The sequence below is a fragment of the Moschus berezovskii genome, chromosome 13, assembly GCF_049115385.1.
Source record: "Moschus berezovskii isolate FMDL1 chromosome 13, NW_MosBer_1.0, whole genome shotgun sequence".
In the NCBI taxonomy this organism is placed as follows: domain Eukaryota; kingdom Metazoa; phylum Chordata; class Mammalia; order Artiodactyla; family Moschidae; genus Moschus; species Moschus berezovskii.
Genome location: NC_142472.1, coordinates 69,955,690 through 69,981,309, shown reverse-complemented (window position 1 = coordinate 69,981,309; position 25,620 = coordinate 69,955,690). Strand labels below are relative to the sequence as shown.

The 25,620-nt window shown below is 40.7% G+C and overlaps 1 long non-coding RNA gene and 1 pseudogene across 2 annotated transcripts in view; one reads left to right on the top strand and one right to left on the bottom strand.

Annotated features, from left to right (window-relative positions):
* Nucleotides 1–25,620, top strand: part of LOC148775865 (uncharacterized) — a 612,673-nt gene that overhangs the window by 241,726 nt on the left and 345,327 nt on the right. The gene's annotated exons all lie outside the window — the stretch shown is intronic.
* LOC129556253 (glycine cleavage system H protein, mitochondrial pseudogene) lies at nucleotides 1,859–2,346 on the bottom strand (annotated as a pseudogene).

Sequence of the window (25,620 nt, the reverse complement as noted above, 5' to 3'; positions counted from 1 at the left end):
TTTAGTCAGAGACAGGGCCAATACCCAGGTCATCTGACGTCAGTCAGTATCCTCTCCTTCATCCTGTAACCTGTGGCTCACTCCTGGGGGTCTTCCCTATGTCTCGAGTCAACTTCCTTCATGAGCTCCAGTTTTGTTTCCCTTTGAACTATCTCCGTGGGCAGACTGCAACCACCTTCTTCTTGGCTAGTGATCATCTAGGAGTGTGCATGGGACCAGAGTTCAGGGCACGGCAACATAATTGGAGGTTTGTGGGGGCCTCTCCAGAGTGTTCTTTTTAATAGAAGAGAAGGCCAGAATGAACAAATCTTTTTCCTCCACCACCCTTTTTGGTTCCACTTTGGGGTGTTGTCTGTGCCATTTGGAGTTGTTGCCCAGGCAACTTGTGACTGAGTAGGAAGACATTATTGGCATAAATTATGTTCTCTGCATGTTCTCACTTGTGTCTGACTCTTTGGGACCTCCATGGATGGTAGCCTTCCAGGCTTCTCTGTCCATAGGACTTCCCAGTCAAGAATACTGGAGTGGGTTTGGGTTACCATTTCCTCCTCCAAGGGATCTTCCTGACCCAGGGATTGAACCTGGGCCTCCTGTGTCTCCTGCATTGCAGACAGATTCTTTATCACTGAGCCATTGGGGAAGCCCTGTTGGCATAAAGGGGATGGCTTTCTGAAAGGATGGAAAGTAACTGGGTTTATAATGATAACAGTGAATTCCTAAACTGACCACATCTACCGCTGGACTTATTGTTAAGCAAACAAACATGTTTCTGTCTTAATTTCCTTAATTGAATTTTCTATTACTTGCTCCTGGCTACATTCTAACTTTCTAACTGCAGCTTTTCTTTATCTGCACTGTTCTTAGGGCACCAATGAATAAACTGTCTAACATGTTTGAGGCTTGTCCCATCACTCCCCACTCCACCAAGTGCCTGACTTATCATCAAGACCTGCGCTAGCCCTGATAGCTATCAGGGGCTCATAGACTCTATGGCACTCTATAACCCAATGGTCCCCGACCTCATGGGGCTTCCCAGGTGGCTCAGTGGTAAAGAATCCTCCTGCCAGTGCAGGAGCTACAGGTTCCATCCCTAGGTTGGGAAGATCCCCTGGAGAAGGAATTGGCAATCCACTCCAGTATTCTTGCCTGGAAAATCCATGGACAAAGGAGCCTGGTGGACTACAGCCCATGTGGTTGCAAAGAGTCGGACACGACTTAGTGACTAAACATCAGCTGGTTTCATAGAAGACAGTCTTTTCATGGATGGGGTAGGGGGATAGTTTGGGGATGATTCAAGAGCATTATATTTATTGTGCATTTTTTGTCTATTATTACTATATCAGCTCCATCTCAGATGATCAGGCATTAGATCCCAGAGGCTGTGGACCCCTGCTCTATGCCAAGTGTGGTTTTAACTGCTCAGTTACATTTCCTTGGTCACCTCTGCCTGCCTGACCCTATGATTTCAGCTTCCGCAGGTTAGTATTTGTTTCACCTTAGTTTTCTTCCCTGCCCCTTCCCCACCTCTTCAAGCTTTTACCTCCTTTCTCATCCTTGATTGTTTATACTCTTCTCTGTTCTCTGACATTTGTGTGCATTTGATTATAGCCTGAGAGTTTTGTTGCAATCACTTGGTTGTTACTATGTGAGATTCATTGCCTTCTTTCAGATAAATATTTCTTATCATCTAGTATGTTGTATACTGACTTAGGATTTTGTCATATTTAATCCTTAAAAGAAGTCTGTGAAATAGGCATTATCTACATTTCCCCTAGTAAAAATGTCAGAGTATAGGTAACCTACCCAAGATCAAATCTCTAGAAATAATGTATCCATGAATCTAACCAAGGTCCATGCCTTTTTTTTTTTTTAAGTTGTTTCAAAGTAGTTTATTTAGGGGTTCCATTTTCACTCCTCAATAGATTTTATGTATTTCTCATATGCTTCTTCACTCATTAGTTCATCTAGTTCTGAAGGGTTACTGAATGTCATCTTGATCAGCCAACCATCTTCATAACAAGACTTGTTGACAAGTCCTGGATTTTCTGCTAGAGCTTTATTAATTTCAGTTACTTCTCCTGATAGAGGAGAATAGGGTTCACTAGCAGCGTTCACACTTTCCAAAGCACCAAACTCCTCTTGTTCAATTTTGTCCCAGCTTCAGGCAGACTACAGTAAACAACATCTCCCAAAGCTTCCCGACAGCAGAGCAGGGCCGGGGCGCAGCGCCGGGACGGCACCCGCCCGCAGTCCCCAGGGCCGTGGCGAGCAGCGTGCGCTGGGTGCCGAGATGGTGCGCAGGCTCCGCACCGTGGCCCGCACGCTCCGCACCGCGCGCAGCGCCATGTTGGCACCTCCATGCCTTTTGACGATATGACATAGTGTACGACAACTTCTTCCAACCTCTTTTCTCTTCCTTGATCTTTCTGTAGTTGGTTTAACCTAGACACAGCGTTAACTACCAATTTCCCCTTCTCAATCTAAGAGAAGCTTGGGAATGTTCATCAGATAGTTATCTTTTCTCTGCAGTGCCTTGGGTCCTCTCTGCCATGTGTCCAGGCAAGGACAAGTAATTTTGTTTAATTAATATGCATAATGAAGAGAAATAGTGAGTCTTTTGCCTAAGCTACTTGGTGAGTCATCATTTGATTTTTGGTATCAGCTACTATTTTAATCAGTAGCCTAGATTTAGCTTAATGAAAGTGTCAGCTGTGTGTTTTTGAACAGACAGGTCCATTTGGAGAAACATTTGGCCTAAATTTGATCTGATTTAAAAGTATGAGTTTATATGATGATACTCATCACACTTTTATTTATAATCAAAATTTTGTCAGTAACATAAATGCTCAATGCTAAAGGCTTAGCTAAATAACGTATGGCATGCATGAAGGAATACCATTATAGCTCTTAAATACTTTATTTTAGGAAATATGTATGACATAGGAAGATATAATGAAATGTTAAAAAGTCAAGATCTAAATTGCATACACTATAGGGCTTTTCATTCATAATGAATTTACATGTTTATGTGCATAGAATAAAAGACCAAATGAAAATACTACAAGGATGTTTTCTCTGATAAGATTCTGTTTATCGTAATTGGCTTCTTTATACATTTTTATATTGTCTAAACTGTCTGCAAAGAATATGTTTTATTTTAATTATAAAAGAAAATCATAATTAAATCATAATTAAATCAAAAGTGATTAATAGTGAATCTGCATTAATGTTCCTTAGTTTCCCATCAAATGAAGTTGAAAATTAATTTGATTTCTAAAAAAACCCAAAATAAAAATCCCAATCACACACAGCTTTTCAGCAGCATTCCTGTTGCCTATGACACAGTGCAATTATTTCTCTAAAATGTAATACATTTTCATATTACAGTGAATGGAGGGGACACTGAAGTTTCTGCAGGGTTCATCCTATTTGTGGACTTTCCCTGGGTTATTCCATGTCAAAGATAGAACTGGGACTTGACATTCTTCCTCTAACTGCAGTATAATATAGTTGGGTTACATCAAAAGCAGACTAACCAATGAGCAGTATCACTTTATATGGTGTCAAATCCAGAGAGGTAATTGAAGCCAGGTGATTTGACAGAAATTTTCTTGGGGAAGGGGAATGGGAGACTGACTGCATTTGGCTGGCTAGTTGGGAAGACTCTCTGGGGAGGTGATAATGGTCCTTGAAAACTGACATATAAGGTCTCACCCAGGTAAAGACCTGAGGTCAGAGCATTGTGGTGAGGGAGTAACACACAGAGGCTGACAGGCAGGAAAGGCCTTGTCAAGGTCAATAAACAAAATAATAAACAGGCCAAGGGCATGTGCACGGAGCTTAGAGAGGAAGGGGGTAGAGGATGTGATGAGGTTAGAGATGTGGGTGAGTCCCACATCCTATGGAGCCCAGCAAGGCATTTTGTGTGCAATACTTTCATATTTTGATAAGAGCCAATACACAGAATAGTGTAAGAGAGCTTGAACATTCAAATTAACAGGGCCTGCCAGGCTCAGGGTCTAAAAAGAAATTGAGCTGTGCCAAAAAGAAATTAGACTTGACAGAGATGACAGTTTTAATAAAATGGGAAAGTATAAATATCAAGTGATGTCTCACAGTCTTACCACTGGGGGAGTTCTGGCTGTGGTAATAGAGAACAAAAAATGTTAAAGAACAGTATTGCAGGCTGATAATTCATTTTTGAGTTTGTTTTTAAGGAAAATGCAACCAGTATGTCCTGATAACCATGGCTACAATGACTGTGATAATTATTTCCTGATTTATGAACGCAGAATCAAGGGAATCATCTGCTTACATTACACTGTATATATTCATGGTCAGCATGGTTAACTCATGCTTTCAGGTGCTTCAATTGCTTTTGAGGGTACAACTCCAATTTTATGTTTATAATTTAGAATATCTTGATTTTCAAAAGTAACTTTCAATTTTTGTAAGATGTTACTTTTATTTAGAGCAATTTTAGGCTCATGGCAAGGTTGAAGAGATGGTACAGAGATTTTTCCATAGAACCCCTTCTCCCGTGCATGCGTAGCCTCCCCTATTACCAACATTCTCTACCAGTGTGGTGTCTTTGTTGAAATTGATGAACCTACAATGACACCTCATACCTACCCAAAGTTTATAGTTTACATTAAAGTACACTTGATGGTTTACTTTCTATGGACGTGGACAAATGTGTATTGACGTGTATCTATCATTATGATATCATACAGAGTATTTTCACTGCTCTAAAAATACCCCATTCTTTGTCTATCCATCTTCACCCACCCAACTTCCCATCCTTGGAAAATACTGATCCTTTCATGATAGTTTTGCCTTTTCCAGAATATCGTATAGTTGAAACTCTACAGGATGTAGTCTTTTCACATTGGCTGCTTTTATTTATGCATTTAAATATGCATTTAAATTACCTCTATGTCTTTTCATGATTTGATAGTTCATTTGTTTTCTTAACACTGAATGCTACTCCATTATCTGTATGTACCACCTGCTGAAGGACATATGGTTGCTTCCAAGTTTTGGCAATTATGAATAAAATGGTAGAAACATCCCTGCATAGATTTTGTGTGGATATGTTTTCAACTCCTTTGGGTAAATACCAAGGAGCACAACTGTAGGATCATATGGTAAGAGTATGTTTAGTTTTGTAATAAACTATTTTCCAAAGTGACTATGCTGTTTTGCATTTCTACCAGCAGTGAGAGTTCCTCTTGCTCCATATCTTGATCAGCTTTTAATATTGTCAGTATTCTGGATTTTGATCATTTTAATAAGTATGTAGTGGTTATCTTGTCATTTTAATTTGCATTTCTGATGACGTGATGTAGAGTATTTTTTCATATACTATTGCCATCTATATATCTTCTTTTTCAAGATCCTTGCCTTGTTTTTTATTTTTAGTTTTTAATTGGGTTAGTTGTTTTCTTATTGTTGAGGATTAACAATTTTTCTGGTACATTTTCAATAACAGTCCTTCATATGTTGTTTTTTTTTTTTTTTTACAAATACCTTCTCTCAGTTTGTGACTTGTCTTCTCATTCTCCCGACAGTCTTCTGAAGAGCAGTAGGTGTTAATTTTATTGAATTCCAGCTTATCAGTTATTTCTTTAATGGATGTAGCTTCAAGCTTATCACAGAAAGTTTTCTCTACCTCTGTGCATGGACAAAGCCTAAGTACTAAGTACTATTTTGAAGAAATACATAATCAATAGCCCTTGTTTGAAGAGAATTCCTCAATCTAAAATACATTATGTATGTTTTCAGCTTTCACTTTAAATCAAACAAGTCTCATAAGCAGTCTGAAAATCAAACATCTTCAATATTTCAAAACATGCTAGCATTATACTTAGCTTCATCTTACAAATAATTTCTAAGAAAAGGCTTAGGTTGGATCTATAAGAGTCAATTGCCTGGATGATGAAAGTTTGGAAAAAAATGCATTTGACTTCAGAGGGCAATGTGATTCAAACTAGAAAGTAAAACACAAACTTTTTGACTGAATGAATATTGATAAATATATAGACAAATGTAATAAATAAGAAAAGATAAATATAACTGGGACTATGTCATTCTGTGGTGCTTGTCTGTATGGGCAACTGGCTTTTCTTTGGTGACATTTGTTAGATTTTGCACCTTTTGAAATGTCAATGTGACATCACTGGCATAGATTAAAAACTTTTTTAGTCTTTTGAGACTATAAATACTTGATCACAGATTCAGCAGGAGGAACAGAAACATGACTGAAACTCGATCAAACCAACATTCAATGGAGACTTCCCATTGAATATACTTGGTTGACAGTTTAATACTTTGCAAGAATGACCTTAATATCCTGCTAGATATGTAATTTCCCCAAACTAATTCCATTATATTATGGCTGTCCATGTAGTAAACTGGCAGCCACCTCTGTGATTTTTAAAAAGAACATTTTTTAGAAAAAGAACATTTAATATATTACCTGCAATACTTAGCCAATAGATTTCATGAGTCATCAAGAAAGGGAATGCCTGAGTAGCTTCAAGTAACTTTTTTCCTTGTTTTTTACTTGGGCTGGATTTTATGCACTATTTTTTCACTAGCTACATTTTTTTGGTCCTAAACAATGTAATTGTTTAGAAGTCTAAAAAACTATTGAAATAAACTGGCTAAAAATTTATGTCCTAAGAATGATGACATCTCTGAATTGTCCATATTGTGGACACTGTAGTTCAGATGAGTACTCTAGACTTCTAAATATGTATCTCTTTATATGGTATGTCAGTGGGGAAGAGGTCACACAGGTTGTTTTGTTTTAGCATTTAGTGTGTTTGAATTGCTTCCCAACTATATTGTTTTATAGTAACTTTGGATGTTAAGGTGTGTTTTTCTGTTCCGTTCCATCGCTCAGTCGTGTCTGACTCTTTGCGACCCCGTGAACTGTAGCCTACCAGGCTTGTCCATCCATGGGATTCTCCAGGCAAGAATACCAGAGTGGGTTACCGTTTCCTTCTCCAGGGGATCTTCCCGACCCAGGGATCGAACCCAGGTCTCCCACATTGGAGGCAGATGCTTTAACCCCTGAGCCACCAGGGATACGTTCTGTTAATTCTACAAAGATAGTTTAAGCTATTTTAAGGCAAGTCACACCTGCTATGGTAATATTGTTGAAATTTTCTACAAGACAGTCTTCTGTTTTATTAACTTGGCCTTCCTCTGAAAGTGTCCTCACAGTATCTATGTAGTATCTGTGTAGGTACATTGTCTTTAAATAGCCCAGACTTTGGGGGATATCACCACTTAGCAATTTGACCTTCCCAGGCACTAGCACAGAGCCGATGTGCGTCTGTCATTGCCCTGGGCCTCTGGAATCGCTTTAGCATCCATGAGTCTATCTTCCTGTGTTTGTTATTGTTGCTTAGTTGCTCAGTTGTGTCCAACTCTTTTGCGACTCCATAGACTGTAGCCCGCTGGACTCCTCTGTTCTTGGGATTTCCCAGGCAAGAATACTGGAGTGGGTTGCCATTTCCTTCTCCAGGGGATCTTCCTGACCCAGGGATCAAACCCACATCTTCTGTGCTGGTGGGCAGATTCTTTACCACTGAGCCACCAGGGAAGACTGCATCCTATGCTAAGCATCAGGAAAATAAGCTCAGGAAATCATGGAATTTCAGGTTTGGAAGGGGTTTTAAAGGTCATTTTCAAATACTCCTAATTTTTAAATAACTACAGGTTTTTAGGAAGCTGCATAAATAGTGTAGAGGGGCCCAAGGTCATCTACATGGAAGATCTAGCTTGCCTCGTCTGACCTAGCCAGCTGGAATTGAAGACTGTAGGGGCCCAAATCAAAGGACCAACTTACCAGCATGTTGAAAGGTGGTGAGGGTAACACTAGTGACCGAACAAATAAAATCCTTATTCAAAATGGCTTTAATTAGAGAACATGCAACAGTGGTACTGTACATGGAGCTTCTTCACTTCTGGAGACAGAATGGGAAACGTATTTATACAATCAGCTGGGCTTTGAAGTCACACCTAGTTTCAAATTCTATCACTTTATCAGCTGTATCATCCTGAAGAGATAACTGATTGCTTTGTGTCTTTGTCTCCTCTTCTACAGAATAGCAATAATAATACCTTCTTCACAGAGTTGTCATAAAAATCAGTTAATAAGCATAAGGCCCCTGACATGGTATCTGAGCAAGTGTTCAATATAGTAAAGGTTTTACATTATTATTAATTTCATTTCACTTCTGAAAATACAAATACAGACTATTCTTGTTATTTTTGGTAATTATATTCTATACAATCACTGTGAATGCTGAATTAGCAAATATTGAATCATTGTCTTTCAGCAAAACACAGAGTTGGATTCCTACAAACCTGTGATCAAATTTTTATCAGCTGATCGATATGTAACTTTGGTTTTGTGTGTGTGTGTGTGTGTTAAATGGGGTCCCTGGGGGCTCAGTGGTAAAGCATTCACATGGCAGGCAGATGTGGGTTCAATCCCTGGGTTGGGAAGATCCCCTGGGGAAGGAAATGACAACCCACTCCAGTGTTCTTGCCTGGAAAATTCCATGAAGAGAGGAGCCTTGAGAGCTACAGTCCAGGGGTCATAAAGGAGCCAGACACAACTTAGTGACTGAGCATACACACATACACATGTGTTAGACTATACGCAAGTGTTAGATCAGATTCATTCAGGTCTGAGTTACAGTGCTATTGGCCCTGAGTTCAAAATTGAATAATGTCTGTATGATGGTGTATAATATACTGTAATTAATAATTATGTGTGTGTGTTAGTTGCTCAGTCATGTCTGACTCTTCGCGACCACATGGACTGTAGCTCACCAAGTTCCTCTGTTCATGGGATTCTCCAGGCAAGAATACTGGAATGGGTTACCATGCCCTCCTCCAGGGGATCTTCCCAACCCAGGAATCGAACCTGGGTTTCCCACATTGCAGGCAGATTGCAATTAATTAATAATTATAACACATAATATATCCCATAATATATACTATGTATTTTAATATATAATGTTATAACTTACATCTAATTAACATTGAACTCATGGCCAACAGCACTGTAACTCACCCTTGAAGAAGCTTATTTGACTCATGTGTTTTCACTGTCATGTGCATCCCAGCCTTCTTGCTTTTAGGAACACCAGAGAGCACTTCAGCACTCTGCTTGGAGGACAGTTTAGAAAGCAGCATCACCAAGAAAAAGCACAAACATGTGAGAACCGTGGCACTAAATAGGCTGCAAAAAGGATACTTGCTTATGTAATGAGAGCTGAAACCGCTTGTTCCACCTCAGCTTGGCCAAGAGCTTGGGTGCTGTGGGTGGGGGTATGGGACCACTTAAAGTTTTCACTACTCTGTACACGTGCACGTCCCCACATGGCCATGCCAAAACTGCCAGTATTGATTTGGGAGTTGTAACTATATTTTAGTGAGTTGATGTATCACAAATATGGAATTTTCAAATAATGAGGACCAACTGTGGTAGTTCTTTCTACCTACACGAATGGATTGTTGCACTGAATTCTGAAAATATAAATGTAAAGATCAGAGTGTAAAGTAAGGACACCAGTTTTCAGGTGTGTCTTGTTTAATCAAAATCCCACCTACACTTCTGCTCTTATCTCCTCCTCCTCCCACATATGTTCTGCCCTGGGACCGTGTGCTGTTTGAGATCCCTGAACATGGCAGGGTGTCCCCCGGCTCTGGGCTCTTCTCCATGGGGTTCCCTCCATCTATGATGGGACAGAGTATCTACATCTACAGGCTCTGACGGCCCACAGCCTGGATGTGACTGCTCAGCCTCTCACTATGCCTGGGATCTGGAGCAGGTTGCATACCCTTCTGGCTACAGGTTTCTCTGCTATAAAATTGCAATAGAGAAAGCATTTACCTATAAGGATATTGTGAAAATTAATGGAATCATATTCATTAAACACTCCACACAATGCCTGGAATATCCTCTAGTCCTCTATTTCTCTGTCTGGTAGGATTCTTTAAGCCTGCCTCCGTGTCACTTCCTGCCTCCGTGTCACTTCCTCCGGGTCACTTCCTCTGTGCACACCTTGAAGATTCCCCAGGCACAGCCCAATCATTTTTCCTCTTGTTCCCAACTCACTTTTGTCCATAATATCAGCCAGTAAGTTCATTCAGGGTTTTCTGTAAGATGCTATAGAAAAATTTGAGTGAATTTTTTTGCCAACTCAGTAGTTACTAAGACACTTGCAGAGAGTGACAGCTGACAAGCCTCCTTCTCTGTAAGCTCTGTGTGGGAAGAGACAGAACCTTTCAATCTTGGTTTTAGCAGTGCCCATGAGAGAGTGAGAAACATAGTAGGTGTTCACTAGTACTTGCTGAATACTTGCTGAGTTATTAAACAAACACACATAATTATAAATAGAGCTCATAAAAACTAATGGCTCAAAAATTGGAAGGAAAATGTTGGGCAGACATAGCATATCTGCTTTTTAACGCATATATATGGAATTTAGAAAGATGATAATGATAACCCTCTATATGAGACAGCAAAAGAGACACAGATGTATAGAACAGTCTTTTGGACTCTGTGGGACAGGGTGAGGGTGGGATGATTTGGGAGAATGGCATTGAAACATATGTATTATCATATGTGAAACGAATCGCCAGTCAAGTTCAATGCATGATACAAGATGCTCAGGGCTGATGTGCTGGGATGAACCAGAGGGATGGGATGGGGAGGGAGGTGGGAGGTGGGTTCAAGATGGGGAACATATGTCAGATTCATGTCAATGTATGGCAAAACCAATGAAATAATGTAAAGTAATTAGCCTCCAATTAAAATAAATAAATTAAAATAAAATATCAATATCACAAAAATAAATAAATAAAAAATGAAACCTAAGACCTTGTATAATATGTTAACTTAAGCCTAAACATATACAAAGCTGATCGCCGAAGAATTGATGCTTTTGAACTGTGGTGTTGGATAAGACTCTTGAGAGTCCCTTGTACTGCAAGGAGATCCAACCAGTCCATTCTAGAGGAGATCAATCCTGGGTGTTCATTGGAAGGACTGATGCTAAAGCTGAAACTGCAATACTTTGGCCACCTCATGCGATGAGTTGACTCACTGGAAAAGACTCTGATGCTGGGAAAGGTTGGGGGTGGGAGGAGAAGGGGACAACAGAGAATGAGATGGCTGGATGGCATCACCGACTCTGTGGACATGAGTTTGGGTGAACTCTGGGAGTTGGTGATGGACAGGGAGGCCTGGCGTGCTGTGATTCATGGGGTCGCGGAGAGTTGGACACGACTGAGCGACTGAACTGAACTGAACTGAACTGAAACATATACAACAAATTATATATTCTATATTTCAACTCTCCAGACTAGGGTTTCTCAAAGTGTGGTTGTAATCACCTGGGAAATGTATTAATTAGGTAGATTCCTGTAATCCATTACTGAGCTGCTGAATATGCATGATGTTTAACTAGCTTCTCGGGTGATGTTTGATACCCATTGTTAGTGGTGGCTGCCCAAACTTTTCAGGATAATTTCATGAACCCTGGGATTCAATAGAATTTAAGTGCCTTGGTGAGGGGCAGGAGCCGTGTGTGTTTTGCTCAATATCATACTGTGTTATCTAGAACAAGGTATGATTTGGAAATAACACAATAGTTTCTGGTTTAAAAAGTAAATGAATTATGCAGGTGAAAGCCAAGTTCAGATTCTTCAGTAAGCATTATGGATTGTTTTACTCAAATAGGGCCCCAAAGCTTACAGGTTATCAAATTTTACTGTAGTTTAACACCAATACAGTATACTAACACATATATATGGAATTTAGAAAGATGGTAATGATAACCCTGTATACGAGACAGCAAAAGAGACACAGATGTATAGAACAGTCTTTTGGACTCTGTGGGAGAGGGCGAGGGTGGGATGATTTGGGAGAATGGCATTGAAACATGTATATTATCATATGTGAAATGAATCGCCAGTCCAGCAGAATACAGGATACAGCATGATACAGGATGCTCGGGGCTGGTGCACGGGAATGACCCAGAGGGATAGGATGGGGAGGGAGGAGGGAGGGGGGTTCAAGATGGGGAACACATGTACACCTGGGGCAGATTCAATTCAACGTATGGCAAAACCAATAAAATAATGTAAAGTAATTAGCCTCCAATTAAAATAAATAAATTAAAAATAAATAAATAAAGTGACCAATGAGAAAAAACAAACAAACAATCACCTGGAAAGGCTGTTTTAAAGGAATCAGTAAGATTTACTCTCTGGTTGTTCGTTGCTGTTGTTCAGTTGCTAAGTTTTGTCTGACTCTTTGTGACCCCATGAACTGCAGCACTCCAGGCTTCCCTGTCCCTTAAAATCTCCCTGAGTTTGCTCAAACTCATGTGCACTGATTCAGTGATGCCATCCAACCATCTCATCCTCTCTCGCCCCCTTCTTCTCCTGCCCTCAATCTTTCCCAGCATCAGGGTCTTTCCAGTGAGTCAGTTCTTCGGATCAGGTGGTCAAAGTGTTGGAGCTTCAGCTTCAGCATCAGTCCTTCCAATGAGTATTCACGGTTGTTCCTTTAGGATTGACTTATTTGATCTCCTTGCTGTCTAAGGGACTCTCAAGAGTCTTCTCCAGCATGGCAGTTTGAAAGCATTGAGATGAAGTCTGGAGGGGGACTGGGGATGGTGGTGTCTGGAGTACTTTTGACTTGATTTTTAGCCTGAAAAAAATTTTTAAACATAATTATACATGATCCCAATGTGATCCCCCCTTTGATAAATAGAGTGTATCATTTAAGCAGTGATCTGATGACTGAAATCTAGGGTAAACTAGGCTTTGGTATGTGGTTTAGCTGTGTAGATATCAATGCACAGAAGAGTTTCTATGTAATATTTGATAATCGATTTAATTGAAATTGTAAACAATGTTGACCATAGGATACTGGGAGGTCAGTAGTGCTTTTGCAATAAACACACAACAACCAGCATGTGTTCAGGTTATGTTTAGGGTAAGAAGTGTCATTTAGCCTCTCTTCTCTTCTGAAACTACAGGAGAAATGAGACAGGGGAAGTGTGAATCCTGCTCACCCTCTTCTGTACATACAATATTTGATGCATGAAAAACAACGTTGGCACCATGATCTCTCAAAATGATTCCCGCATCGTTGCAGACTGTAATTGCTGCATATTTTAAAGTTCTGTTGGCTTTTCTCTTTTGTGAAGTTTGTTTTTATGTCTTTTACAAGTCTTCTGGTTCTGAATTATCCACTATGTTTTCATTACTAAATGCCACACCCACCTGCTGCTCCACTTGCAACTTTCTAGCTGTTTGAAGAAGAGACCTGCGGGGTACCTGGAGGGGCTGCGGAGGGACTAGAGTTTCTGTACTGACTCCAATGGGGTGGGAGAAGCAGAAAAACCCAGCTTCACATTTTCTGCCTCCGGCCTGTACTTCGCACAGGGTAATTCACATACACTTCTGCCTTTATCTGCAACTTGAAGGTAGGCACATTAAAAAATAATCTCTAAGAAGCTCTTCCACTTGATGGATTTAGAAAGGTTAATTACATTTACAGCATTTCTTTGAAGTGGATAGGGTGAGCCATTGATTGGTTTACTGATTGGTGTTGTGGTAAGTTGCTTCATCAGATTTGGGCTGTAATAATAATATTTTATTGCATGTTGTTCTGCCCTCCTCTTGGGCCATTAGCCATTATCCCCTTGAGAGTCAGATGACCTAGTGGGGTTGGTAGCAGGTGGCAGCAAGACAGACAGAGAACCTGGAGCAGGCATTAGAACATCTGGATTCCAGCTCTGGCTTCATTATTGATCAGCGGGGTCAGCTTGATCAAGACAAATTCAGGGACATTCAATTTCTTTTGCCTTATTTTAAACAACAGGAATAACAGCTATCTTGCCTCACTCAGCGTTGCTGAGGACCACAGGAGAGACGTAAAAGAGTTCATTTTAAAGAGGAAAGGCATTGATAAATACAAACTACAATTAGAGCAAATATTATTTCCATGATTTTTCATTGTTCTGATGAGGAGACTGAACTGCAAAAGAATTAGTAAGAAAAGTCATCAGTTCATTAGGGAAAAACTATGAGTTGATTCATGATCAAATTTTTTATGCTGCATATTTGCTGAGAAGGTTACAGCTTTTCCTCTCATATTATTTCCCATTAGTGAGTACCTGACATTTTTATGGTAGTTAAATTTTTCCACTCATGTGCATAGATAATTTTTTTAATGTTTATAGAAGACTAAAGGAAGAAACATTCACATTTTTTAATGTGAGTTTTGTTTATAAATGAAAACTACAGGCTCTTTTTTCTTAACTGTTTCTTATTAAAGGGGAAAAAAAGAATTATTTAACATTTTTTCTACCTGGGCATATGAGCTTTCCTTCAGCTTGTTAGTGAGACTGTGTGGCCAGGGTGACCATGCTTATTGAAGGAGATGATCTGTCTGGAGGGACTATGATGTCTCGCTACTCTATATTCTGCTCCTGTTTTGTTTTGTCTTCAGAGGTCATTTTATTTGCTTGTTTGTTTGAAAAGTTATACACATTCATGGCAAAAGTCTCAAAAAATCCAAATAGAACCTGAGTGAAAAAATTTCTCACACCCATTCAATCTATTCACTTAGTTTCTTTCTTAAAGGACTGTCCTTGACTAACTTTCCAGAGAGAGTCCATGAGTATATAAATGTGTTGTACATCTTTTTCAGAAAATCACAAATGATGGCATAACACATACACTGTAAAATGTATTTCACTTGGCAATATTTCCCTGTGATTACCTTTCACTTCCTGTCCAACTTTGTTTCCCCTAAAGTTACTTATTGGTTATCCAGATAACCATGATGGTGTGATCACCCACCTAGAGCCAGGCATCCTAGAGTCTGAAGTCAGGTGGGCCTTAGGAAGCATCAGAACAAACAAAGACAGAAACAAAGATTGGTTATGGAATTCCAGCTGAGCTATTACAAGATTTATAAAGATGATGCTGTTAAAGTGCCGCACCCAATATGCCAACAAATTTGGAAAGCTCAGCAGTGACCACAGGACTGGAAAAGGTCAGTTTTCATTCCAATCCCAAAGAGAGGCAATACAAAACAGTGTTCAAACAACTGCACAATTGCACTCATCACACACGATGGCAAAGTAAGGCTCAAAATTCTCCAACTGAGGCTTCAACAGTACATGAAATGAGAACTTCCAGATGTTCAAGCTGGATTTAGAAAAGGCAGAGGAACCAGAGATCAAATTGCCAACATCCTCTGGATCACGGAGAAAGCAAAAGAGTTCCAGAAAAACATCTATTTCTGCTTCATTGACCATACCAAAGCCTTTGACTGTGTGGATCACAATAAACTGTGGGAAATCCTGAAAGAAATGGGGATACCAGACCACCTGACCTGCCTCCTGAGAAATCTGTACACATGTCAAGAAGCAACAGTTAGAACCTGACATAGAACAATGGACTGGTTCCAAATTGGGAAAAGAGTATGTCAAGTCTGTATACTGTCACCCTCTTTATTTAACTTATATGCAGAGTACATCAGGCAAAATTCTGGATTGGATAAAGCATAAGCTGGAATCAAGATTGCCAGGAGAAATATCAGTAACCTCAGATAGGCAGATGGCACCTCTCTTATGGTAGAAAGTGAAGAGGAACTAAAGAGCCTCTTTATGAAAGTAAAAGAGGAGAGTGAAAAAGCTGGCTTGAAACTCAACATTCAATAAAATAAGATCATGGCAGAGAGTCCCATCACTTCATGGGAAATAATGGAAACAGAGACAGCCTTTATTTTCTTGAGCTCCAAAATCACAGATGGTGACTGCAGCCATTGAAATTAAAAGATGTTTGTTCCTTGGAAGAAAAGCTATGACCAACGTAGACATCATATTAAAAAGCAGAGACATTACTTTGCCAACAAAGAAGGTCCGTCTAGTCAAAGCTATGGCTTTTCCGGTAGTTATGTATAGATATGAGAGTTAGACCACGAAGAAAGCTGAGTGCTAAAAAATTGATGCTTTTGAACTGTGGTGTTGGAGAAGACTCTTAAGAGTCCCTTGGACTGCAAGGAGATCCAACCAGTCAATTCTAAAGGAAATCAGTCCTTAATATTCATTGGAAGTACTGATGCTGAAGCTGAAACTCCAATACTTTGGGCACCTGATGCAAAGAACTGACTCATTGGAAAAGACCCTGATGCTGGGAAAGATTGAAGGCAGGAAGAGAAGTGGATGACAGAGGATGAGATGGTTGAATGGCATTGATCACTTGATGGACATGAGTTTGCACAAGCTCCTGGAGTCGGTGATGGACAGGGAAGCCTGGTGTGCTGCAGTCCATTTGGTAGCAAAGAGTTGGACACACTTGAGTCACTGAACTGAGCTGAGTAATTGTCTTGATTTCATGTTTGTTTTCTTTACTCACTACTGATTCAACTCTAAGTAGCTGTCAGTTGTCTACATGTGCTCTTTATCTACTCAGTCCATCAAATAGCCTACTGATGTTGCCTCCTGAAGAAGTTTCTTCTGATATGCTCCTTGCTGAACTGCTTGTCGTCAGTACCTGGTACAAGCTGTCATCCTGAGATCTGTCACCATCATCCTGAGGATTGCGTTGCCTCTCTTCTGTGCGGGAGTCCCTGTGTCCTACTTCTCCATTCTTTCTACTTGGTTTACTCCATCACTTTGGTGAAGTGTGGTCTTCAGTACTCTCCAGAGGAGGAAGATATAACACAACTTTTCCTGAGGTCTTGTGTATCTGAAAATATCTTTATTCTGTTTTCACATTTGATTGATGGTGCAATTGAGAACGAAGGGGCCAGTGTGCAGAAGAGTTAGCATATTTAGACTGGTAATGCTATCCTTAGAAAGCCTGCTTGCAATGTTGTCCCTTGACTGGAGTCTGGAAACTTGGATCATAAACAGTTCCCTACACTAATATAAACATTCCTCGACTGATAAGAGTGCTTTCCTATGTCTTAATTTTTTGTGCAAGCAACATAGTTTATGCTGAACACCTGCTTTCTTTTGGGAGTCTGGAATTTTGGTACATTCTGGGCAAAGGATGCCTATAATGCTGCTATTGCTGCTTAGCTGCTAAGTCATATCTGACTTTTTGCAACCCCATGAATGTAGCTCACGAGGCTCTTCTGTCCAAGGAATCTCCTGTACAAGAATACTGAGGTGGGTTTCCATTTCCTTCTCCAGAGGACCTTCCCGACCCAGGGATCAAATCCCAGTCTCCTGCTGGGCAGGCAGATTCTTTTTCTACTGAGCTACCTGGGAAGTCCCCCTACATGACCAACGTCTAATAAAAATCTCAGACATTGCATCTCTAGAGCTTTTCTGGTAGACACCACGTGTAACGTCACACATGTGGAAGAGATCAGCATTGCTGGAAGAGTTAAGCACTTCATTTGTGATTCCATGGGGAGAGGACTCTTGGAAGTTCGAGCCTGGTATCCTCAGGACTTAACCAAATGCGCAATCCCTTTGCTGAATTTCTCTTGTCTCCCTCTGTTCTTACAAAGCACAGCAGTGACTATGACCATATCCTGTGAGTTCTCCCAGGGAATCATTAAACATGGGGGTTTGGTCTTGGGGTATGGACCTAACAGAAGCAGAAGATATTAAGAAGAGGTGGCAAGAATACACAGAAGAACTGTACAAAAAAGATCTTCACGACGAAGATAATCACGATGGCATGAGACATTTTGGAATGTGACCAGACATTTTGGAATGTGAAGTCAAGTGGGCCTTAGAGAGCATCACTATGAACAAAGCTAGTGGTGGTGATGGAATTCCAATTGAGCTATTTCAAATCCTGAAAGATGATGCTGTGAAAGTGCTGCACTCAATATGCCAGCAAATTTGGAAAACTCAGCAGTGGCCACAGGACTGGAAAAGGTCAGTCTTCATTCCAATCCCAAAGAAAGGGAATGCCAAAGAATGCTCAAACTACCACACAATTGTACTCATCTCACACGCTAGTAAAGTCATGCTCAAAATTCTCCAAGCCAGGCTTCAGCAATATGTGAATCGTGAACTTCCAGATGTTCAAGCAGGTTTTAGAAAAGGAAGAGGCACCAAAGATCAAATTGCCAACATCCGCTGGATCATGGAGAAAGCAAGAGAGTTCCAGAAAAACATCTATTTCTGCTTCATTGACTATGCCAAAGCCTTTGACTGTGTGGATCACAACAAACTGTGGAACATTCTGAAAGAGATGGGAATCCCAGACCACCTGACCTGCCTCTTGAGAAACCTGTATGCAGGTCAGGAAGCAACAGTTAGAACTGGACATGGAACAACAGACTGGTTCCAAATAGGAAAAGGAGTCCGTCAAGGTTGTATATTGTCACCCTGCTTATTTAACTTCTATGCAGAGTACATGATGAGGAATGCTGGGCTGGAAGAAGCACAAGCTAGAATCAAGATTGCTGGGAGAAATATCAATAACCTCAGATATGCAGATGACACTACCCTTATGGCAGAAAGTGAAGAGGAACTCAAAGGCCTTTTGATGAAAGTGAAAGAGGAGAATGAAAAAGTTGGCTTGAAGCTCAACATTCAGAAAACGAAGATCATAGCATCTGGTCCCATCACTTCATGGGAAATAGATGGGGAAACAGTGGAAACAGTGTCAGACTTTATATTTTGGGGCTCCAAAATCACTGAAGATGCTGATTGCAGCCATGAAATTAAAAGATGCTTGCTCCTTGGAAGGAAAGTTATGACCAGCCTAGATAGCATATTAAAAAGCAGAGACATTACTTTGCCAACAAAGGTCCATCTAGTCAAGGCTATGGTTTTTCCCGTGGTCGTGTATGGATGTGAGAGTTGGACTGTGAGAAAAGCTGATCGCCGAAGAATCGATGCTTTTGAACTGTGGTGTTGGAGAAGACTCTTGAGAGTCCCTTGGACTGCAAGGAAATCCAACCAGTCTATTCTAAAAGAGATCAATCCTGGGTGTTCATTGGAAGGACCTATGCTAAAGCTGAAACTCCAATACTTTGGCCACCTCATGCAATGAGTTGACTCACTGGAAAAGAGTCTGATGCTAGGAGGGATTGGGGGCGGGAGGAGATGGGGATGACAGAGAATGAGATGGCTGGATGGCATCACCGACTCGATGGACAAGAGTTTGAGTGAACTCTGGGAGTTGGTGATGGACAGGGAGGCTTGGCGTGCTGTGGTTCATGGGGTCACAAAGAGTCAGACACGACAGAGCGACTGAACTGAACTGAACTGAACTGGTCTTGGGGACCCCCTTGATATAATTAGAAACTCCTTTCCTTCTGAATTTGTCGGACATGCACTACATTTTAGCTTCCATATTGTTGAGAAGTCAGAAGTCAGTCCTATTTCTGACCTCTGTGTGTGATGTAACTCCTTTCCTTTTTGCTCTCGAGTCTTTTTAGAACCTTCACTGTCCTCTGTTGTAAAATGCTGAAATGTCATGACATGCTGTGGTGAGTGTTTGCTTTCATCTGCCCGGCTGGTGGCCTAATGAATCCTTTTAATCTCTGAACATTTGTCATTTATTTATGAAAACTTTTTCATAAATTAGCTTTGGATGATTTCCTTGCTTTTATTTCCCCAGTCTTCTGTTTATGGATTCCCATTATTTGGATGTTGTACCTCTCATCTGGTCTTCTAATATTCTTGCTTTTTTCCTCTCCTGTTTTCCATATCTTTGGCTAATTTCATATAAATTTCTTTCATTTTTATCTTCTAAATTATGGCATTTTAAATTTCATCCCTAGTATCTTAATTCTTAAGAGCTCATTTTTATTCTCTGAATGTTCTTTTTAGATAGCATTTTATTCTTTTCTTCCTGAGTAGTATTATAGTTATTTTGAAACTATTACTCCCTAGGAAGATCTCTGTTTCTGCTTGAAGCACTATAGCTACATTACTGTTTTGGTCCTTTTCATGTCATGGATTTTCGTTCAGTTCCGTTCAGTAGCTCAGTCATGTCCAACTCTTTGTGACCCTATACTGCAGCTTTTCTGTCCCTCACCAACTTCCGGAGCCTATTCAAACTCATGTCCACTGCGTCAGCAATGCCATCCAACCATCATCCTCTGTCGTTCCCCTTCTCTGCCCACCTTCAATCTTTCCCAGCATCAGGAACTTTTCCAAGGAGTCAGCTCTTCACATCAGGTGGCCAAAATATTGGAGTTTCAGCTTCAATATCAGTCCTTCCAATGAACACCCAGGACTGATCTCCTTTAGGATGGATTGGTTGGATCTCCTTGCAGTCCAAGGGACTCTCAAGAGTCTTCTCCAACACCACAGTTCAAAAGCATCAGTTCTTCTGTGCTCAGCTCTCTTTAGAGTCCAACTCTCACATCCATACATGACCACTGTAGACCTATCTGGCCAGGCAATTTCCTTGAAATGTCTGCTGTTGAGAAATTCTTTAGTCTTTTAGGCTGCTTAGAATCCTTGTACAAAGAGCTGAGTGACAGAATAAAGTGTGAATATCCTCATTCTGGATGTAAAAATTCAGTTAGTTACCCCGTGGTCAGTTTGGTGTTTTCATCCTTAGCTCTACTTGGACTCTCTGGTCCAAAAACTGTCTTACCCTTTTTAGAGGTTCTAAGTAACTTTGATACTGAAAGGGAGAAATACTTGGGGATTTGACTGATTTTTAAGTAGACTACAACTTACTCCTCTTTTATTATCACCATTATCCCCTCTTGCAGAAGTAATTGGTGTTGTCAGCTGAAACTTCTGGTGTTTGTTTGGTGGTATACATCAGGTTAATGCATAGTTTTCTTCACTATTGGCTGCTGTTGAGTCATTGCTTTTCCTGCCAAAAAAAAAAAAGTTTTCTCAATCACTTGCTTACTAGCTACAAATATTTCTTCCAATCTGTTCTATCATTCTCTGTCCTTATAAATTTATGCCTTTAAAAAAAATTTCTTATAGTTGTTTTTGAAGGATTTGGCGAAAGAAAGAAAGTAAATATATGCTTAAAAGGCTGTCTTAGCCCAGAATTTCTTAGACTCTTAAAGCATGTTTTCCATCTTTGTATTTGTAGTGCCTAGAATGTTATTTGATAAATATTAGGTCCTCAACATGTTTTAATTGTGTGTTCAAGTCAGTTCAGTCACTCTGCCATGTCCGACTCTCTGCGACCCCATGAATCACAGCACACCAGGCCTCCCTGTCCATCACCAACTCCCGGAGTTCACTCAAACTCATGTCCATCGAGTCGGTGATGCCATCCAGCCATCTCATTCTCTGTCGTCCCCGTCTCCTCACACCTCCAATCCCTCCTAGCATCAGACTCTTTTCCATTGAGTCAACTCATCGCATGATGTGGCCAAAGTATTGGAGTTTCAGCTTTAGCATCAGTCCTTCCAATGAACACCCAGGATTGATCTCCTTTAGAACGGACTGGTTGGATCTCCTTGCAGCCCAAGGGACTCTCAAGAGTCTTCTCCAACACCACAGTTCAAAAGCATCGATTCTTCGGCGATCAGCTTTTCTCACAGTCCAACTCTCACATCCATACATGACCACGGGAAAAACCATAGCCTTGACTAGACGGACCTTTGTTGGCAAAGTAACGTCTCTGCTTTTTAATATACTATCAAGGCTGGTCATAACTTTCCTTCCAAGGAGTAAGTGTCTTTTACTTTCCTGGCTGCAATCAGCATCTGCAGTGATTTTGGAGCCCCCAAAAATAAAGTCTGACACTGTTTCCACTGTTTCCCTATCTATTTCCCATGAAGTGATGGGACCAGATGCCATGATCTTCGTTTTCTGAATGTTGAGCTTCAAGCCAACCTTTTCACTCTCCTCTTTCACTTTCATCAAGAGGCCTTTGAGTTCCTCTTCACTTTCTGCCATAAGGGTGGTGTCATCTGCATATCTGAGGTTATTGATATTTCTCCCGGCAATCTTGATTCCAGCTTGTGCTTCTGCATATGTAATTATATATATACACTGTATCTGAATAGCATATATATCGTATATGTATATCACATATATATGTTACCAATGAAAGAAATACAACTAGATAAGTTTAAGCCTAAAAGACTATTTATTGTCCTATGTAATAAGAAATTCAGGCGTGGATCTTACTTCCAGCACAGATAGGTCTAAGCGCTCTTGTGGAATAATCAGCTCTCCTGTACTCTCATGCTCTTTCAGAAATTCTCTGCGTGTGCTTTTATCTCTATTTTGGCCTTTTTCTTCCCTTGACAAACATAGAGCAGGCAGGATGATTCATAGATTTTTAGCTCCGTGATTCTTCGAGCCCTAAATTGAAAAATCCCAGAGATGAACTTTTACTGGTCTGGCTTTAGTCACACATCTATTCCTGAACCAATCTGTGTGGCTAGGAGGATGGAATGTATCAGAGCTTCACAAACTATGGCCCAGTGGGTTAAATCAGCGTACCACTTGAGGTTTTATTGTTTAGTTTTTCATACCACAAGGTAGGAATGGCCTTTGCGTTTTTAAATGGTTAAAAACATATCCATATAATATGTTGCATTTTTCCTTTTGTTCCTCAAAGCCTAAAATATTTACCCTGTGATATGCTATGAATGTCTGAGTCTGGGTATGGATCACATACAATGGCCCTGACTAGAGGAATGAGATAACAGTGATTGTCAGCCTCATTAGAGCCAATGTTTATAGTGGAGGAGCAGCAGCTTCCCCAATAAAGAATACATCCCAAATAAGCCAAAACTCACAAACATCCATATGCATGGGTAATAATTCATCCCTGAGCATGAAGAATTATTTCTGCTAATGTTACAGACCCAAACACATATTCATGTAGATGCTATGCAATTAAAACCATTTCTCTTCATTCTTCCAACAACTTGAGAGCTATTATAGTTGTAGCACTATGGGGAGAACCTTAATTCATCTCTATTACTAAGCCTGAAAGACTGTGCACTGGCCGAGGAGGAGGGTGTTGTTTAAGTTTGGTTGGAACGTTATTCATTTGCATCAGTTTTCAAGTTCAGTACTGAGAGAGAGAGAGAACTAGCCATTTGATCTGGATCAATTTAATGGTTAATTTATTATTTATTTAACAAACATTTCTTAACGCCAATACAGGGCCAAGCACTGGGCATACAAAGGGAAACAAAACGCAGTTTCTCTCTACAAGGGATTATGGTGTAATGGAACATTTGAAGCAGACATAACTTTTTCAGTGTGGTTTTCCAGGCTCTTCTTCAACTAGCTTCACCTCACTGATTTATGCAGATCTCCCTACTACAGCTTACTCCAAACATGCATTTCAGTTGGGTCAGTAACTGAACCCTAGGGCATAATCACCCCTATCTGTAAGCTTGGTTTCCTTTCCAGAATTGTGTGTGTGTGTGTGTGTGTGTATGCAGTCACTTCTGTCCATGTCTGACTCTTTGTGTATCCTACCTATAATTTGCCTCATAACTCAGTCGGTAAAGAATCTGCCTGCAATGTGGGAGATCTGGGATCGATTCCGTGTTGGGAGGGTCCCCTGGAGAAAGAAATGACAACCCACTCCAGTATTCTTGCCTGGAGAATCCCATGGACAAAGGGGCCTGGCAGGTTACAGTCCATGGGGTCACAAGAGTCAGACACGACTTAGTGACTAAACCACCGTCTATAATTTACAAATTTCTATAGCTGGGTTTCCCTGGTGGCTCAGAGGTTAAAGCATCTGCCTCCAATGTGGGAGACATGGGTTCGATCCCTGGGTCGGGAAGATCCCCTGGAGAAGGAAATGGTAACCCACTCTAGTATTCTTGCCTGGAGAATCCCATTTATGGAGAAGCCTGGTAGGCTACAGACCACAGGGTTGCAAAGAGTTGGACACGACTGAGCAACTTCATTAGTCACTATAGCTCCTATAGTCCATACATATAAGCCAAGAAAGATAATATGCCATTCCTATAATTATATCTTGGGTTTTCATTGCAACAGCTCGAAGGTTAAGCTCATACAGTCTCTGTATTTGGTTCAGTTCAGTTCAGTCTCTCAGTCATGTCCGACTCTTTGCGACCCCATGAATCACAGCACGCCAGGCCTCCCTGTCTATCACCAACTCCCGGAGTTCACACAAACTCATGTCCATCGAGTCGGTGATGCCATCCAGCCATCTCATTCTCTGTCGTCCCCTTCTCCTCCTGCCCACAATCCCTCCCAGCATCAGAGTCTTTTCCAGTGAGTCAACTCTTTGCATGAGGTGGCCAAAGTATTGGAGTTTCAGCTTTAGCATCAGTCCTTCCAATGAACACCCAGGACTGATCTCCTTTCAAATGGAGTGGTTGGATCTCCTTGCAGTCCAAGGGACTCTCAAGAGTCTTCTCCAGCACCACAGTTCAAAAGCATCAATTCTTCGGCACTCCGCTTTCTTCACAGTCCAACTCTCACATCCATGCATGACCACTGGAAAAACCATAGCCTTGACTAGATGGACCTTGGTTGGCAAAGTAATGTCTCTGCTTTTTAATATGCTATCTAGGTTGGTCATAACTTTCCTCCCAAGGAGTAAGCGTCTTTTAATTTCCTGGCTGCAATCAGCATCCGCGGTGATTTTGGAGCCCAAAAAAATAAAGTCTGATACTGTTTCCACTGTTTCCCCATCTATTTCCCATGAAGTGATGGGACCAGATGCCATGATGTTTGTTTTCTGAATGTTGAGCTTCAAGCCAACTTTTTCACTCTCCTCTTTCACTTTCTTCAAGAGGCTTTTTAGTTCCTCTTCACTTTCTGCCATAAGGGTGGTGTCATCTGCATATTTGAGGTCATTGATATTTCTCCCAGCAATCTTGATTCTAGCTTGTGCTTCTTCCAGCCCAGTGTTCCTCATCATGTACTCTGCATAGAAGTTAAATAAGCAGGGTGACAATATACAACCTTGACGGACTCCTTTTCCTATTTGGAACCAGTCTGTTGTTCCATGTCCAGTTCTAACTGTTGCTTCCTGACCTGCATACAGGCTTCTCAAGAGGCAGGTCAGGTGGTCTGGGATTCCCATCTCTTTCAGAATTTTCCACAGTTTGTTGTGATCCACACAGTCAAAGGCTTTGGCATAGTCAATGAAGCAGAAATAGATGTTTTTCTGGAACTCTCTTACTTACTCCATGATCCAGCGGATGTTGGCAATTTGATCTCTGGTTCCTCTGCCTTTTCTAAAACCAGCTTAAACATCTGGAAGTTCACGGTTCACATATTCCTGAGGCCTGGCTTGGAGAATTTGGAGCATGACTTTACTAGCATGTGAGATGAGTGCAATTGTGCGGTAGTTTGAACATTCTTTGGCATTCCCTTTCTTTGAGATTGGGATGAAGACTGACCTTTTCCAGTCCTGTGGCCACTGCCAAGTTTTCTAAATTTGCTGGCATATTGAGTGCAGCACTTTCACAGCATCATCTTTCAGGATTTGAAATAGCTCAACTGGAATTCCATCACCTCCACTAGCTTTATTCGTAGTGATGCTTTCTGAGGCCCACTTGACTCTGTTTCACCTTTAAATAAATACATTGACTTAGTGTGATCTTTGGGGATCAAGATGACAAAAAGATCATATCCAATTATATGACTCAGTAACAGTTAAAAT